This window comes from Humulus lupulus, chromosome 1, assembly GCF_963169125.1.
Source record: "Humulus lupulus chromosome 1, drHumLupu1.1, whole genome shotgun sequence".
NCBI classification, from domain to species: domain Eukaryota; kingdom Viridiplantae; phylum Streptophyta; class Magnoliopsida; order Rosales; family Cannabaceae; genus Humulus; species Humulus lupulus.
In genome coordinates, this window is record NC_084793.1 from 254,974,003 (window position 1) to 254,992,839 (window position 18,837).

At 32.4% G+C, this 18,837-nt stretch overlaps 1 pseudogene; it reads right to left on the reverse strand.

Annotated features, from left to right (window-relative positions):
- Positions 1–661: 661 nt before the first annotated feature.
- On the reverse strand, positions 662–13,555 carry LOC133832625 (uncharacterized; annotated as a pseudogene).
- Positions 13,556–18,837: the final 5,282 nt, after the last annotated feature.

Here is an 18,837-nt window from a genome sequence, read left to right on the forward strand (position 1 = left end):
GTATAGGACAGAGAGGCAAGTTGGGGACCATGGACCTATAATAGTAAGCTTCAATAAACCAAACTATTAATTAAAATCTTTAGTTAAATAATCTTATTTATTAATTCCATTTTTACTCCACTATAAATATTGAATTGCACTCTTAGTAATTATATAATTATATTTACAGAGTAATCACTACAAGAAAAAATGCTTTTAATAACACCGAAAATGTGTTATCAAAACACACGATAACACTTTCTGATGTGTTAAGACCGACTATGTTATCGTAGGTCAAGGTACTTTACATAACACTTTATCAGTGTTATACAGATGTGTTATTGTACTGTCAACGATAACACAATTTCTGTGTTATTTTAATATATAGATAAGTGTTGAATTATGTTATTTATAGTCGATTATATAACACTTTTTTTGTGTTATACTACACTTTAGTATAACACTTTTTTTGTGTTATACTACACTTTAGTATAACATTTTTTTTGTGTTATACTATACTTTAGTATAACACATTTTTTGTGTTATACTACATTTTAGTATAACACATTGTTTGTGTTATACTACACTTTAGTATAACACATGTGCTATATTAGCTTAGAGAAACATAATCTTTTTTTACTTACACAAAACTAGGAAAACAAATATGAAAGTTGAAGTCAAGTAAGGTAACATAAATAGATTTTTATTAATTACTCAAATGTAATTACAATATTTAGTCTACTAGTCTAGGTTTAAGAAATCATATTACAACATAATTTATGCCCAATTCAGATTCCTTTATCACTAAATACAAAACAAGAAATGTATACAAAAATTAGTGAAATACATTCTTCCATTCTAAAGGCCTCAACTACAAATGTTGTCAAGAATTTCTCCAAAGAAATCATCTAAATATACCTGCACATTGTAAAAAAAAAGTCATTTTATTATTAAGAACATAAGACTTAAGCTAGTTTCCACCTGTAAGCATATAAAGTTTAAATTAAATTCGTCAATATCCATACTCAAGAGCCTTTTCTTACTTTCTTCTTCATTTTTCTCTTCTTTAAAAAGTTCCTCTGCTCTAAATCTCAAGATAGCTGAAAGCTCATTCTGCAATGGTGTAATAGAAAATGGCAATTAGAGAAGACATGAGAGAGAAAAATAGTATAGAAACTCTACATTGCATTTTTTTTTAAAACTAAGTTTCCTTCCTAACCCTACAATATTTGGGGACCAGAAAACTATAGCAATTGCAATTGCAACGTAGGTAACCAAGAGGGACTCAACCTTGTGGAAGCAAACCACATGCTTGACCATTGGAGCTACCCCTCTTGGGTTACTCTACATTAAATATTGATGTACAGAGAAAGAGAATTAGGGGCCTGGGAAAGGAGTTGAAGGGCCAGGGGAAAGATAACCACAACTAATCACCCACTGATAATCTACTTTATCATTTTTTAACAGAAAAAAAAAATTTGTACATAATCCAACTAATTCAGGAAACTATTTCAAAACACCCCCACAGGACCCGTACCTTGTCAAAATAACTCCCCTTCTTTGCTTCTTTCTTCTCCAATCTGCCTTCTGCATTCAATTTCTGGATCACCAGGTGGTCAAGAACCTAAATGATACATGTAGAGATGTAAGTAAAACTTGTGAGAGAAAACAAAAGGCATTATTAGACTCTATAAAGCAAAAAAATTTCTCCAGAATTTGAAGAGAATATCATCAACCATCTTTTTCTTAGCTCACTCCAAGATATCTTCCTCAACACTTTTGCTTGTGACAAATTTGTAGATGTTCACAACTTCTTGTTGGCCGATTCTATGAGCTCTACTCATTGCCTGAAAATGAACGCATTAATTAAGTAAAACCATTTTCCCTGATTATATTCTGCAATGAAAAAACCCATAAAAAATAACATAAAATACCCAAAAGAAATTAAAAAATTAAAAGGAGATTTCATTTCAATCAAACCTGTAGGTCATTTTGAGGGTTCCAGTCCGAATCAAATATGATAACTGTATCTGCTGTTGCAAGGTTGATACCTAGGCCACCTGCCCGGGTTGAAAGAAGGAAGCAGAAATCATCACTACCAGGTGCATTAAAATGATTCATTGCTTGCAAACGCAGTTCAGCCTTAGTGCTGCCATCTAGCCTTTGAAATTGAAACCCTCTATGTGACATATATTCTGCTAGTATATCCAACATTCTTACCATCTGCAATAAATCAGTATTATTAATTTAACCATCAGCAAATACTTATCTGGGCATTGAGTAATCCAATATACTGCGAAGACATAATCACAGTCTTAGATAGATAACTCCCATACTACAATAGTAAAGATACAGGAACACTGAAAATCGGCAACATGCCTTTTATTTATCTGGATATATTGGCATTATAATTTTCTTCAGTATGAAAGAAAACTAACATGGTCATCAAAATGAAGATAACAATTAAAAGAGCGTAGAATAACAAGTCTCGCCTTTTCAAAATAAGTAAAGAAATAAATCACAACTCTCACAAAGTAACCCAAGGAACCAAAAAACCATACACTCAGAAAAACAATAACTTATTTTATTAAACCAAACTGAAGAAATAATCAAGAAACATAATTCCAGATACTGTTCTAACATAACAAGTTAACTACAAGTTAAGTTTTGTTAATTTTGATAAAAGAGCATAGAAAAAAAATTCTTATACTACTTTGATGCCTACAAAAAACCATCTACTTTGGATTCCTCCACTGAATGTCGACGGAAAATATGAAACCAGAGTGCTTTGAAGCCTAAAAAAAACCATGTACTTTAGGATTCTTCTACTGAATGTCAAATGAAGAATGAAACCGAAGTGCTTTGATGCCTACAAAAAATCATGTACTTTGAACACCATGGTTCAAGAACTGGACATAAAGTGAGGAACACATAATTCATAGAGAGACATAAGCATGTTGGTGTAACATGCCAATTGAAAAAAGACATGCCATTATTACAAAATAATAGAAGAACAATGTTGCTAATACTTGGAACGTTGGTACATCAAAAAATTATGGCTTTAATATTAACGTTACAAGCAATTTGGCTTGCTTAGATACAAAGTGCCCTATGACTATGAGACACTACAATTCCTAGAATATAGTAAGAAAAATGGTAAAAGTAAACAAAGAATTATATCCAAATGAAAAACAAATCAGACGTTTAAGCACAACAAGTGTTGCACTCTAATCAAGCTTCATAGGTTCAAGCATCCTCTCAAAAAACATATCAAGCACAATAGCATCTTAAACAAACCTGGGAAAAAATTAAAACACGATGCTTTGTCTCAAGCAACCTAATAAGCAGCTTATCGAGTATAACTAACTTCCCACTGCTCAAAATAATTCTCTCAAGTTTACTGCTATCATTGGTTCTTAAGTCGCCACCATAACCATGGTCTGCACTCTCAAACAGGAAGGGGTGATTGCAGCACTTCTTCAACTCAACCACAATATTTAAAAGTGAAACTTGAAAATAATTATTACACAAATGTTTCAGCAATTGCTTAATACGAAAACTAGAACCACACTATGATGTTGATATGGAATGGTGAAGTTTTATCCATGGTAAACTTACGAGTAATAACATATCAAATTTCCAATAGACACTAACAGAACATGGACACTAGAATCACAATACTGGCGTTGCTAAAGAATATTAATTTATGAAAACAAAAAACTCTAGAAAGAAAAATCTCTTCCACCAATATTAATTTGGCATTTCCATGGAAGCATTATGTTATACATAAGAAGTTACAAAGACACCCATAAAATATGTACATTAAATTCCCTGTCAAAGCAAATTCAATAATAAAACCAAAATCAATTGAAAACCAACAGGATAGAATAAATCAAGAAGAGGAGTTCCAGAAGTAAAGAAAGGCAAATGATAGGTCCCAGTACATTAATAGAATATAGATAGTAGAGAGGTTTGTGGGTAATTGTAGTGATGGATAGTGGATGTGCTGAAATAGTCTAGTATATACAAAGTAGAAGAATGAAGGAAGCATGATGATCGTAATGAATTGAGCAGTAGCTCTTGAGAGTGTTCTGGGGGTGAATTCCACCACCACTTGTGGCTAAAAATGATCAAACTAACAAAAGAAGAAATTGGGCAAGAGCTGCTTGTGCTTTTTCCCTATATTCAAAGTCACCCTATCTCGTATCATATACATCATTGGGGCTGGTTCAATAGTCCAGCTTTTAACGGATCATGCCTTTATATTTTGGCCAAAAGTCAACTTTTCTTCAAAGAAACATCAACTTGTATTAATGCTAAAATAATACAAGAGTAAAGTGAGTGAGAAAACACCCAGATCATCAAACAAGCAAAAGGAGAAGAGCTAAAATGTCACCCCTACTTATGATAAACCACATCCATCAAAAACTAACAATAGACATATAATACCTCTAAATTCTTCAAAAAATATTTGCAACACATAAGACCTGATTCCCACGAACTCCTTTGTTCAAGTCATGGAAGTTGCGTTCCAATATCCACTTATAGTACCTAAATGAAATATGTTAGCATCAAACATGCAGAGAGTAAATTGACTGATATTATAGAGACTCATGTCTATAAATTAACAATAGAACTTACTGTTTCTGAAGTGAAGACATCTCAACCCTAAGAATTCGCTCAATTTTTGGAGGCAAAGATTTCTCTACATCCTTAATAACTCTTCGGAGAATGTGAGGTCTTAATTCAGTATGAAGATTAGCAAGCTATAAATATTCAAATGCAAATATTACTTTCAGAGTATGGACAATCAGCCAAAAAGAAATAAAGAGCAATGAAATCAAATAATCAATAAAGCAAGGGTTTTCAAGAATTTATCCACCTCCCTTTTTCTATATTTCCATAATCTCCTTTCTAGATTATTGTCAGTCACAATATAAGTTGTAATTGTACAACTATGTTATGCATTTTCTTGTTTATAATAACAAAATTTTATTGAAGAATTCAAATAAGAAGAACATCTGGGAATTGAAGCTAATTCAGAGATTGATTATTATAACTAAAATGTAATAAAAGCCAAGAGAAGACAGAATAGTCAACAACATTGTAAGAATAAAAAAGAATAGTACTTGAAATAGGAGTAGTTTAGAAATATATTATTAAAATGATATCTAGACACCAGATGAAATTGATTATGGTTCCACTATAACAGCTAACAAAACAGTTGCCCAACATCAAAATTTTAGCATATCTAGAAACTGTAGCTGCTTCAACCTCTCCACACATAATTAAAGATGCCAAAAATTATCAAATAGAACATAAGAAATTCAAATTTAATAATTCAATATTTCTGCAAATTTAAACATTGAAGGAATTACTAAGCACAGAGTTTAAACCCGTCCAACAGCTAAAAGATTTGGTATATGTGCTCATAATCACAATTGGTGGAGGGAGAAGAAAAAAAATTATTCCCATACTTCCCACTTCCCAGGCACCATAATCAGCTCTAAACATAAAACTCCAAATAAGCTGGACTGTTTTGTTAAATGGGTAATCACATGCATGTATAGCAAATTAACAACAATGCAGAACACACAAAATCTTATATGTCTGTGTTAGTGAAAAAGAGAAATTATTTACCACAACTCTTCCACACTGTTCTGCAATGGAGTACCAGTAATCAACAACTTGTTCTTTGTGCTAAATTCCTATCAATCACAGCACTAGCAAATGGTAACAAACTAAACTTGAAAAGGAAAGATAAAATGGGCAGTTGTAAATTCAATTGCCATGATTAACCTATCGAAAGTGTTGTATACAACTATGCTTCACTATTTTTTAACCTGTGTGCTTCATCAACCATCAGATAGCACCACTTGATCTTTGAAAGGATAGCTTTATCTTTCAGAACTACTTCATATGTAGTCAATAATGCATTAAACTTTATTGGCCTGCCAACATTTTTGTTATTGTAGAATTCATACTGTTGACAAACCTGCATCCAACAGAAAACTTTTAAGAAAATATGAGGCACTAATTATGATAGCACTAAAAGAGACAATGGTCACATGTCCGTGACCTCCTCCCAAGTTATTAAAAAACCCTCACTTATGATGGGCACTTTCTGACATAGAAAAAGTAATCATAATGCAGCATGTAGACTGTTACTAATATTAAAATATTTACATTAAACATCTATGTGACATATACCAATATACATGTAATGGAAAAACTTAAACTCACCTCTCGACTTGCACGAGTACCAACATATACAATAATATTCATCTCAGGTAGCCACTTCCTAAATTCTTTTGCCTAGTTTGACAATGTGGATAATGGTACAAAAACAAGAAATGGCCCATGGATATGTTGAGCATTCTGTAAAGAGAACAAACAAAACCTTGATCTCAAGTCTAGCTCTAAAGAAAAACTCATGACCTCAAATTTCAAGAAATTTTCAAAATAACTACATTTACACCTGTAAAAGCCCAAGCATGGATACTAACTGAACAGTTTTACCAAGACCCATCTCATCAGCTAAAATAACATTAGTATCAGACCCTCAAGCTGATAATCACGTAGCTTTCCTCCCCTCAACCATTCAGGCTGCTCATCAAGCTTCCGTAAACTTGCTAAACATTAAAAATGCACCCATTATGTCTGTTGCATATGACAAACCAAATTCTAGACAAAGATACAATGTTTAAAAGCATAGTTGAAATAAAAATCATAGTAGAAATAAGCTGTGTTTAGCAAACCAATGTCTGGAGATAAGTGCACAGTTAAAATGTACTCCTCCCACATATAAAATAAAGATAGTATTTACATTACTAAAAAGTTTGCCTATATGTCTTTGTATAAAATACCAACGTGTTCTTTATATTTCATATTTTCTATCTGAATAAAACTGGTTCATTAAAAATATAATGAAATGTTTGCCAATACAGAAGAAATGGCAGGATCACAAAGTTGATGCATATGAGCATCAAAATGGTTGTATTTACCTACTTTTGTTCATATTTAGTAGAAAAGAATGATATTGGAACTTTCATAGGCCACTCAAATTTGAGCACACCATCGTTCAAGTTTTTAAAACTCCAAAGAAATACCAACCTTTGCTCTTTTTGCGCTGGGGATCTACCAATTTCCCCTGTACAGAAATTTCAGCCTCACGGGCCTGCTCATAGATGACACACTACAAGCATTAGTAAAATATAGAAGCACTTTCTACTTGAGTGAGAATTTGTGTCTGCATACCATCAAAACCCAGTGAAGTAAACTACCCAATGAGCTCAAGGCCAAAACAATGAAGGAAATCAACCCTGAAAAGCAAGAGCAGAAACAACACAAACTAGGGATCCAAATGCATATTCATCTGATGCTAACAAATGATGCATTGCATGATAGCCTTGGTTGAGGATCAAAATGCTGGATAAGCCTACACAATTTTAGGAATGTAAAAGGCTCAAGGGTAGAAAACTACTTATGGAACCATCGGTTGACATCTAATGCAGTGAATACAAACTTGAGCAGAATACCAATATTTTCCACAAAAAAGAAAAATAAAACGTTCCTATGTCAATTTTTGTTTTCTTTCAATCAATTGTTATAAAGATACAGTTTTTCAAGACAGAGGCTCTGGATAATGAAAATTGCAAGCTAAAACTTAAATTCACATGCAGATATGCTATGCACTTAAAATTAGTAAAAAGAACAAAAGGGCTAGGAACAAGATGATGATGATGATAATGATCAAACAATTATGCTGTAGTGACAGAAACCTACAGAGCACTTAACTGCAAAAATGGGATGAGGAAACACTGAAAAAAAAATCATTAACTCACTAAGAGCAACTTAATTTCATTAGTATAACAACACAAAACCAGAACAGAAACCTACAAAGAACTACTTTACTATAACCAAAAAGTGGAATTTATGGAGAACTTTTCGAGCCCATAATAGAAACCATAACAAACTTCAACCATCAATAGAGGAAAACTCATGAAGCAAAAACTAAGATGCTACAGTATTAGTGAACTTCTAACTTGAATAAAAAAAATTCAGACAAATAATCACAAACAAATTGATCTCTAATAAAAAGGCTAACACAGAGAGCTTGAGAAAGAGAGAGAGAGCTCAATGAATGAGGAAAGACTCACCCTAGTCTTCCCTGTTCTTTCATGCAGTGCCAACGACTCTGAATTCGAAAAACAAGGCTAGTATCAATGCCTAGCACACATTCATCAAGAGAACAAGTGCCCCCAACGTGAAGCCAAACTCAACCATTTGAAGCAAAATCATAGATAGATAAAAACATAAACAACACAACAAAATCATTTGATTAGGGGTTAGTTGGATAGAGTATTTTCTTATTAAGAAATTGCGTGAAAAAACTGAAATGAATGACCCTCTAATCAAGACTAAAATAATTTTTTTTTTTTTTTAAAATACCAAATCTAAGTCTCCTATAAGACCTTTGGGTGGTGATAGAGATGTACAAAGTCATTTTATAGGCAAACCACCATAAATAGTTTGAAGAAAAAAAATATTAATTCAAATATGGTATCATATATATAAAACTATATGTAGCTTACTGGCCAGGTCAGTCAACTAAAGGCTATTGTATTAACATGTAGCACAATATATGTAGTCTAAGCTAAACCCATAATATTCCTCCACAAGAAAATAATTTATTGACAAAGTTATACATATTCTTATTCATTTCCATTTATAAAAATAATATGACCATATTAATAAGGAAAGCGTCTCAGAAGATTAGAACCAAAGTTATATATATATAATATAATATCATTTCCTCTCAACAATGCAAGAATAAGCAACAAGTTTTGCTATTCTATTGATATGAATCATGATTTTTTAAATACCATTTGGCAGAGGTTTATTAAAGTATTAGTATAATATATATACATACATATAGATATATGGTGTGTCATTAAAAGTGTTTTTTTAATACCTTGGTGATGGTAGGCCGCCATTTTGTGAGTGACCTTATGCAAAGTGATGCAGCAAAGGCAAGTCTTTTCAGCTGAGTAATATCATAGGCCCCTCCCAGCTTTGGATCAATTAGTATTTCAATTTCTCCTTGTTTCAATATTGGTTTGGCCTGTTCAATTCATAATTAACAATTATTAAATTCAGTTCAATTACATGTGCTAAAATATTTTGTTACCAAGACTAAGCAAAGTCTAACACCAAGAGAAAACTCCAATATTAGACATTTACCAAAAAAAATATGGCAAATTAGTAATATAATAAATCAAGTGGCAACTTTTTTATTGTATAATCATAAGGAAAAAATGGGACTTTCTTTCATTACCCAAGTGTGTAAGCTCTGGTGAGAACCATCTTTAATATGTCTCTAGTGTTTACTTGTATCACAACAACACAACCGAAAAAGTTTGCAAGTGTCTCGCTGAGCTTCTCCCGTTCATAGTCATGCTCTATAGCTTGTAAGATAAAATACAAATAAATTAAGCTAAAACCACTCACACAATATCAATAGCCAAGAACAAGAAAATTACAATAAAAATCAATATCAATATCAAGTCATGGCAATGGACATTTAACCAGCAAAAATCACACAATAAATATTCGTGTCGTGGTATATATATATGGCCGTTGTGGTCTCCCAGTTTAAGACTTGTTGTCTTTGTTTTTAAGCTAAATAATTAGTGACAGTTAATCAAGTTGAGTTTCAATCCAACTTGTGAAATAGCGTGTTAAAACATTGCACTAAATTTGTTTTGTTTTTCTGTTTCTGTTTTTTACTTCAAAATTGATTGGAGATCACAAACAAGTTTTTATCATTTTCAAAATGTACACTTGTGGTGCATATTATTTTCTAAATATGAAATTTTTATGCTCACTTAAAAATAACTGATTAGTCAGTGCCTTCAAAACTAAATTTAAATGTAAATCTTAATCTTAATCTTTATCTCATCAAGCTTTTTTAAAAGAAGTCAAGATGCAGCTCCAGAACTAATGACCTTTGAAAATTTATCAATTATTATATTTATGTACTAATTCAAATATTTTGATGGTAAAAGTATGATTATTTAGGCTACGTGTCAGTTAATCTAAAAAGAATTAAAAAAATATATAAAAACAAATTATAAAATCTATTCAAACTCGAAATCTCAAGAAACAATAAATAAAAGTTTTTCTTTAGATTTGTTCAACTACTATAGATGGGGAAGAGAAATCAAGAGGAAGATCATGACAAAGGAGTGGTAACTTTGAGGGGTAAAAGGGCGACAGTCCTAGGCTTGAAGTGGCAACAATTCTCTCCTACAAGACTGAGGGTTATGTATTAGGAGAGTGGTTCTGACCAATATCAATATCAATATCAATATCAAGTCATGGCAATGGACATTTAACCAACAAAAATCAATACACTAAATTCAAAAATCATTTGAGCACTATTATCAAACAAGTGGTGTGTGATTTTCTATACTAAACAGAGGAACAATAATTAAAGCAATTACCAAAACTTGTACTTGAAAAATGAGATTGAAGAACATCACTGCTACAAAAAGGGTCATTAATGACATTTTTTGTTGGTGATGAAATATTTTTAATGTCCCTACAATGTTGGTCATTATAGCATGAGACATTAAATGTGCATTTTTAATGACCAACAAAATTGGACATGATAAATTAAGGAGAAAATGCGTTTTTTACTCTTTTTTTTCTTTTCAATTTGATGACGCCCTTTGGGCGACCTTAAATGTGTACCCCTTTTATTTTATCAGTTTTAACTATTATTATTATATTTAAATAAAACTTAATGTCACCCACCGAGTGACCTTATATACCTCCATTTGATGACGCCCTTTGGGCGACCTTAAATGTGTACCCCTTTTATTTTATCAGTTTTAACTATTATTATTATTATTTAAATAAAACTTAATGTCACCCACCAAGTAACCTTATATACCGCCATTATTATTGTCTTTTTATTCTATATATATATATTGAAACCAGGTTTTTTTTTAAAACAAATATACTCAAATCATATTATATTAGAAACGTGCTTATATATTATTTATATATTTCATAATAATAATTAATTTTTTATTAATAAATAATATATATTTAATAATTACTTAAATTAAAATATTTCATTAAATAGAAAATATTTTTTAGCTAAATATTAATAGAAAAAACAGTAATTGCAAATATTTTCACATAATCAAAATAACAAATATTGCACTCTATGGCTAGATGTTGACACCTATAATAACAAAAAGAAAAAGTCTACAATTTTTTTCTTTTTTTTTTTTTTAAAAAAAAAAGGTTGAAACTATAGTCTTCCATATATTCAATAAAATGGGAAAGCTGATCTATTCAACAACAACAAAAAAGCCTAGGGGCCTAAATTTGATGATTTTGGATGAACGGTAGCATATCTTTGGCCCATTCTTCTCGCATCTCATCAATTTTTGATTGTGAATATGGTCTTTTGTTATTGAGCTGCAAAAAAAAAATTATATATATATTAATTAAAGTGACAAAATGTGTAAGTTTAATATTAATAATATTTGATACATAGTTTACATACCGTTTCATTCAAATAGGTAGACCGATTGTTAGATTGAACCAAGTCCTTCATCATTCTCATTATGTAATATCCACATTCCTTGTTACTTGGTTGTTGTGGACACTAATAATTAAAAATTTAAGTAATTATACTAATAACTTGATAAAATATGAATATTCAAAGTATAAACTAAAATAAAAATTTGTAAAAGCATACCAATGGATTTCGGTAATTCACTTCACTTGGGATTGATTGTTTGTTAGCCCTGAAGTATTTGGCATAAGCATCAAGGATTGTTTATCCAATTTTTGGACGATTGGACATTGGTGCGTTAACCGAATCCAAAAAACGAATGTGATATGCATCAGGAGCCAATATACCAACATTCAATGGTCGCTTCATACGAAACATAAGATTAGATCAACTACTATTTAGTAATGCCAATATCATACTTATTAAAGAATATAATATATAGTTATACTAACCCATGGTTCCAAGGAGTAATCATGAATTGTTTTTTTGAACATAACCTAGCGAATTGCTTAAACAAATGATCAACACGATCAATTTCTCGAGTTGTTTGAGTGGCCACGACATTAGGATTGACAAATAGAAACATATGCTGCTTATGATGGTCTAAGAGCCATTTGTAGAGTGTCCTAACAAAAGTATATGAAAACATAATTAGCTAGACTTATTAGTCAAATAAATAAAGTTAAATAAACTAAATTTGTAAAATGATACCTAATGTAGGAGACTATAATAGTTTGGCCAATTTTTTCACCTCTGACGAACTCAAGTATGTTGCTCTTCAATATATACAAGCCTGACATATCCGTAGCGAATACATCATAGTCAATGCATGCATTTACACACTCACCGTCAGGCCACTTTGATACTATATTATAAATCTCTCTCAAGTAAGGTGGTAACTGAAGCTCTTGTTGAACCTCTTGTGTTAAAGGTTCTTGTGGATGTCTTAAACGTTCTCTTCGTTGTTGGGCTTCAGTTACTAATGGTTTCTTTGATTTTCCTTTGGCTCTTAAACCAACAACTGTACTTACTACTAAGGTTATTATGCGGATTTATTCCGTCAGTAGAAAGACCTAGACGAAGATTCCGAGATTCATCGCCAAAAGAAGGCCACTTCAGATCAACTCTCTTCCAAGCTATACTATTAGCTGGATGTCTTAATTTACCATCCTTCACTCTCTCATTTGCATGCCATGACAAACTCTTAGCAAGTTCAGCATTTCTAAATAGTCGAATGAAACGAGGTATAGGTGGAAGATACCACAAAACCTTGGCGGGTATTCCTTCCTTAACATCCTCACCATTCCTTTTCTTTTTCCATCGTGACTCACCACAAGTAGGGCATGATTCTGCATCAGAAAACCTATTTCGGTATAGTATGCAATCATTAGGGCATGCATGGATTTTTTCATACTCCATGCCTAATGAACATATTGTTTTTTTGGCCTCATAAAATGACATTGGCATCTCATTACATTCAGGCAACAATTCTTTCGAAAAACTAAGTAATTCTGTCAAACTTTGATCACTCCATCCATGTTTTGCCTTCAAATTAAACAATCTTAGAAGCGTCGATAACTTTGTAAATCTTTTACAATCAGGATAAATCGGTTTCTCAGCATCACTAAGTAGTGTCTCGAACTTGTTTGGGTCTACTGTTGATCCATAACGTGCATCATCAATCATTTCATCCAATGAATCCCAATTCACTTCATCTCTATTCCTCCTAACTTTACTAATCCTACTAGGGGGATCTGGTATATTAGGGGGTTTCTCCCCATGACTATACCATATCTTATAACTTCTGTCAATCCCATTAAAGAATAAGTGTTCTTTGATCTTATTGAAACTCAACTTTGTTACATTAAAACACTTTAGACATGGACAACAAGTAAAGTTTGGGTCTCCCCCATTCTCCAAACAAAACCTTAAGAAAAAATCAACTCCGTTCTTATACTCCTCAGATAACCTATTCGCTGACATCCATTTTTTATCCATATCTTCTCTTCTATACAAATTAAAAAAGGATAAATAAATAAGCATATTAGCTTATTAAATAAATAAGTATGCTAGCTCTTCCCCTATATTACTAACCTAACCATTTGTTAATTTATATCAATCAAACACATGTAAGAAGATAAAACAAAATTAGAAAGAAAAAAAAGGCAACACTTTCTCTATAATACTGACCAATCCATCAATAAAAAGTAATTCAAACAATAAATTTGTTTCCTTATATCTCCCAGCAGACAAACAAGCCCAGAACCTACTTCACTAAGGCACACAAGTTCTCAACCTTCTGTTATCAACGCAGCACACAATTTCTCAGAACCTACTTCACTACGGATGAATATCTAAGATATTCAAACTCTTCTAACATTTGCATAATATTAATTAAAGAATTAACAAAATATATTCATACGTACCTCTTTCAATTTAAAAGGTGATCAAGCTAGCTAATTAACTTTCCAACGCTCAATCCTTGTCAATTGGATCTACAACCTGAAGAATGTAATCAATACCTATAAGATTAATATAGAATAAAAATTAAAGAAAACTATAATGTTTCTAATTGAAGTGATAAAGGAGGCAAGAAGAGAAGGGGATGGGGAGAAAAGAAAATTGCCAATGTCATTGCATGGCAGTATGGTATCAGAATTCATACTTCCTCATGTGCAATTTATTATAAAACTATTAACCTTCGAAGAAAATATATCAGCAAAATCAATATAGTGTATACATTAAAAATTAGCTGAGCTGTCCTGTGGCTGAACTAAATATATATTGTAGATTTCATGAGCACCATCGGTTTCACATCAGATAAATTATTAAAATACTTTGTGTTTGTTGAATATGCAACATTTAGGAAAAGTGACATTACCCGTTGAAGGGCTCTAAGGTTCATCAGAATATAAACTTTCATGGCTCTTGAGTGGCATGCTTTTTGCAAATTGTGGTTTCATTTCAAGCTTTCCCTTTAATTTTAAATCAGCACACTCACATATGTACAATTCTTCTTAACTTTTTTTCTTAATTTTTGTGGTACTCTGTATATCTTTTGTTCCCCACCCTTTGGTAGCGGCCATTCTGTGCATTTTGATAAAAAAAATTTACAGAGACAAGAGGTGAAAGAAGCTCCAAACTAGTAAAAAAAAAAGAAAAAAGCTGGAATTCCCCTGGATGTTGGTAATCCATTTATTAAAAAGATCATAAAGTGTAGAAGAAAATGCATTCTTCAATTCTACAGTAAAATTATGGTGCTTACTTTAATATGTCTATCCACTGGGCATATGTGCACATTTTCCAGCTTCAATTCTGTATGGGCAAGTCCATGGCTGTGCAAGAATTCACTTGAAGAGAAAAGAAGAAGAACAAATATTAAAGTGAGACACACATCCTTAATTTCAACAATTTGTTCATTTCTAGAGAGCATATACCAGGCTTTACAACTAGTTTTTGAACTAGTTTTGAGATCCAAAAATACAATTATTATTATTATTTGTTAATTAATATACAAATATATAGATGCATTGTATTAAACAAAAGAATATGGTTGATAGCACTTTCACTGAGCAGAGACCGAAACAGATGTTTTTGCAACTAAAATTATCAGTTTGAGCAAAAAACACAAAAAAGAAGCTCATGATGAAAATGATGATGTTATATGGATATGACTAAACCATTCAAGTTGTTGCATCATATGCACTAAAAATCATCAGTTTGCAACTAAAATCATCAGTTTGTTTTAGCAAAAAAAAAAAACACAAAAGGAACTCATGATGAAAATGACAAGTTAAATAACCATTCAAGTTGCACACATATTAATAGATATCAAATAGCTTGTTCATTCAAAATTCTCCAACCATTATCAACCACTAAATCATCAAATCAATAAATATGTAAAATATAAATTTAACATACATATATGTATATATGAATATACAAATAGGGATTGAGCCATAACTAAAAGGTACATGCACACGTGACCACCATCTTCACACACACCTTTAGCCTCTCTCTCTCACGCCTTGCCCGACCCCATGGTTCAACATCAAGACAATCATGGCTTCTCCTCTACACCACCACAACCATCTTCTCGGCCACCACAACCAACCCATCACCACCACCGACCTTAACTCTTCTTCCACGTCAACCATGGAGCCAACTTCCATGTCCGCATCTACCATTCATCACCCATCACCGAAACATCACAAACTTCAAGCCTTATCATATTAAACCATTTATAACCCCTTAATGATTGTTTCTAGTCCCAAAACACAGATTAAATCCATATAAAATGCCCCACAAATTCATAGCCATCCTAGGAAATGAAAATATAAAATCGGAACCGTAAACTACGAAGGAAATCTATGAATATATAACTCTTACTGTGGCCGGTTCTTGGTGTGTTCTTTCTTTTCCGCAACTTATTACACAACACTATGAACACAACAAAACTATTTTACATGAATTTTGTACTCAGAATCTAAGAGAAAAATCAACGCAAAGGTATGTTCGGACTTACGTTTTTCTTTTGACTATTCTTGTATCGAACTCCCAAGATCATTCTCTCCTTTCCTTTGCTTTCTTCTACAAGGGATTAAGAGACTATATAAACGTGTTCAAGGTCTGTATCTTCAATGGAAACCCAAGAAAAAACACTCACCTTGCTCTTAACTCCTTGGACCCAATTGTACCCTCAAGAACACCAAGTGTTCTTCGTTTGTTTCTCTCTCGGTTTCCCTTTCAAGTTCTAACATGGCTGAAGCAAAATGAGATAAACATGGCACCCCCTCACAACCAAGCTCTAATAACTGAGCCAACTTCCATGGAGCCAACTTCCATGTCTGCCTCTACCATTCATCACCCATCACCAAAACATCACAAACTTCAAGCCTTATCATATTAAACCATTTCTAACCCCTTAATGACGGTTTCTAGTCCCAAAACACAGATTAAATCCATATAAAATGCCCCACAAATTCATAGCCATCCTAGGAAAATGAAAATATAAAATCGGAACCGTAAACTACGAAGTAAATATATGAATATATAACTCTTACTTTGGCCGGTTCTTGGTGTGTTCTTTCTTTTCCTTAACTTATTAGACAACATTATGAACACAACAAAACCATTTTACATGAATTTGGTACTCAGAATCTAAGAGAAAAATCAAAGCAAAGGTATGTTCGGACTTACGTTTTTCTTTTGCTTCCGATGAAGGAATGTTGTGCTCCGCGTGGGGAGACGAAGATGTCGTTGAATCCGAAAACTGGAGGTCTTCGAATGGTGATCGTGGGGACTTCTATTGTAGACGCGGAGAGGGTACAAAGATGAGGACAGGCAGAGGTATCTATGGAGATTTCAAAGCCAGAAAAAAATGGCTCTTTGCCATTTCAAAGATAGAGAGAAAGAGCAATATGGTGTAGCGGGAAAGAAGAACAAAAATTTCAGAAAATGGTAGGGGAAAGGGCGCGCGGGCACAGGGATTATTTCATGTCGCTTGGCCTTTTTTTTTTTTTTTTTTAAAGTACACAGAAATGTAAAATATAAAATTTAAAATTTAAAAATTATATATAATGACCCACATTGGGGGACATGATACACAGAAATGTAAAATATAAAATATAAAATTTTAAAATTATATATAATGACCCACATTACATTATATCTCTTGTAAAGGGGGACATGATATATAATATTTCATGACCCTCATTAATGGACATGAAATATGCTCTACAAATTTTTATGACCTTCACCACAAGTGTAGGTCATTAAAAAGAGTCATTAAATAGTTAGATTGTTGTAGTGCATAAAACTAAATTTCAGATTGCATATCCAAAATGATCATCAAATACTGTGATTAATCTCGAAATCTTAAAGGAATCTATAAAGATTTAAGGTAAAGATTTTTACCTAACTCAATCAAATATCACTCACAAATCCAAAATTAACTTAAATCAAAATAAGGCGATGAATTAGGAGATTAAAAGCTTGGTTGAGTTTTATAATGGTAAAACAAAACAATCATAAATAAAATTAATAAAATCTCAAACCACATACAGACCTTCATACCTTACTGAGAGCATTAGGGCTTCGTCGAGGAGGGAGAGAGAGGCAGAGGAATGAAAGTGACGAAATGCATTTGGATTTAGCAAGAAAAGGGAAGATAGATAGATGAATGGAGGAGGGCAGAACCTTAGATTTTGGAGCTTGCCGGAGATAGAAGATCAGCGCCTCAGAGTTTTGGGTTGAGTGAACTAGAGATGGTTAGAGCTGGACGGACTTTGGGTTGAGGAAATGGAAATGGGTCTCTCGGTCTCACATATTTTTAGGGTCTCTCAGTCTCACTGGAATTGAGGAAATGGGTCTCTCGGTCTCACGAGGAAATGGGTCTCTCGGTCTCACTAGAATTGAGGAAATGGGTCTCTCGGTCTCACATATTTTCAGGTCTCAGGAATGAAAAAAAAAGGCTAAGTGGCGGGTCTCACAAATTTTCAGGTCTCAGTAATGAAAAAAAAAGGCTAAGTGGTGGGATGGTGTATATTACCGCCCTTTTTTCATGCCAATATAATACTCTAGCATAACACATTTTTATTAGTATTATATTCATGTGTTATAGAAATGGGTATTTGGTGTAGTGAATCTCTTGCAGTCTATTGATAAAATCAATATATGTAGTTATGTCCTCCCTTTATTGGTTCGTTAATTAGAGCAGGTCAAGAATTACCATTTTACCCTTCTAATTACCTCTTGATCCTTAAGTACTAATAATTCACCGATGAATAATTAATCGATAATCACATTACAAATTTGATCTCAATAATTAATCAGTCCCAGAATTAACCCTTAAGGGAACCAATATTCGATCCGTTAGGAAAGCATGGATTCCATTATTGTAAAATCATGTTCCCAGTCATTCAAGATATTGAATCTCCAAAACAAAAGTCACTAGCCTCATTATATAAAGAGACCTTAATGAATGAATCAAAAGATCCAATAAACATGAACAGGAGTTCATGACTACTCATGATTTCACTGATCTACAAATGATTATCTTTTAAGATATGAATCAAATCTCTATGGCAAACGATGAGTTTTATAAAGAAATTAATTCACATTTTTCTTGTCATATATAATCATAATTATATAAATTACATTTACCAAAATGTCTATCGACATCAGTAATTTGAATCTAGATTGCTTACATCCAACTATATGCTTAGTAAATCATACAAGCAACCATTAATTAAAAATTCCATGCT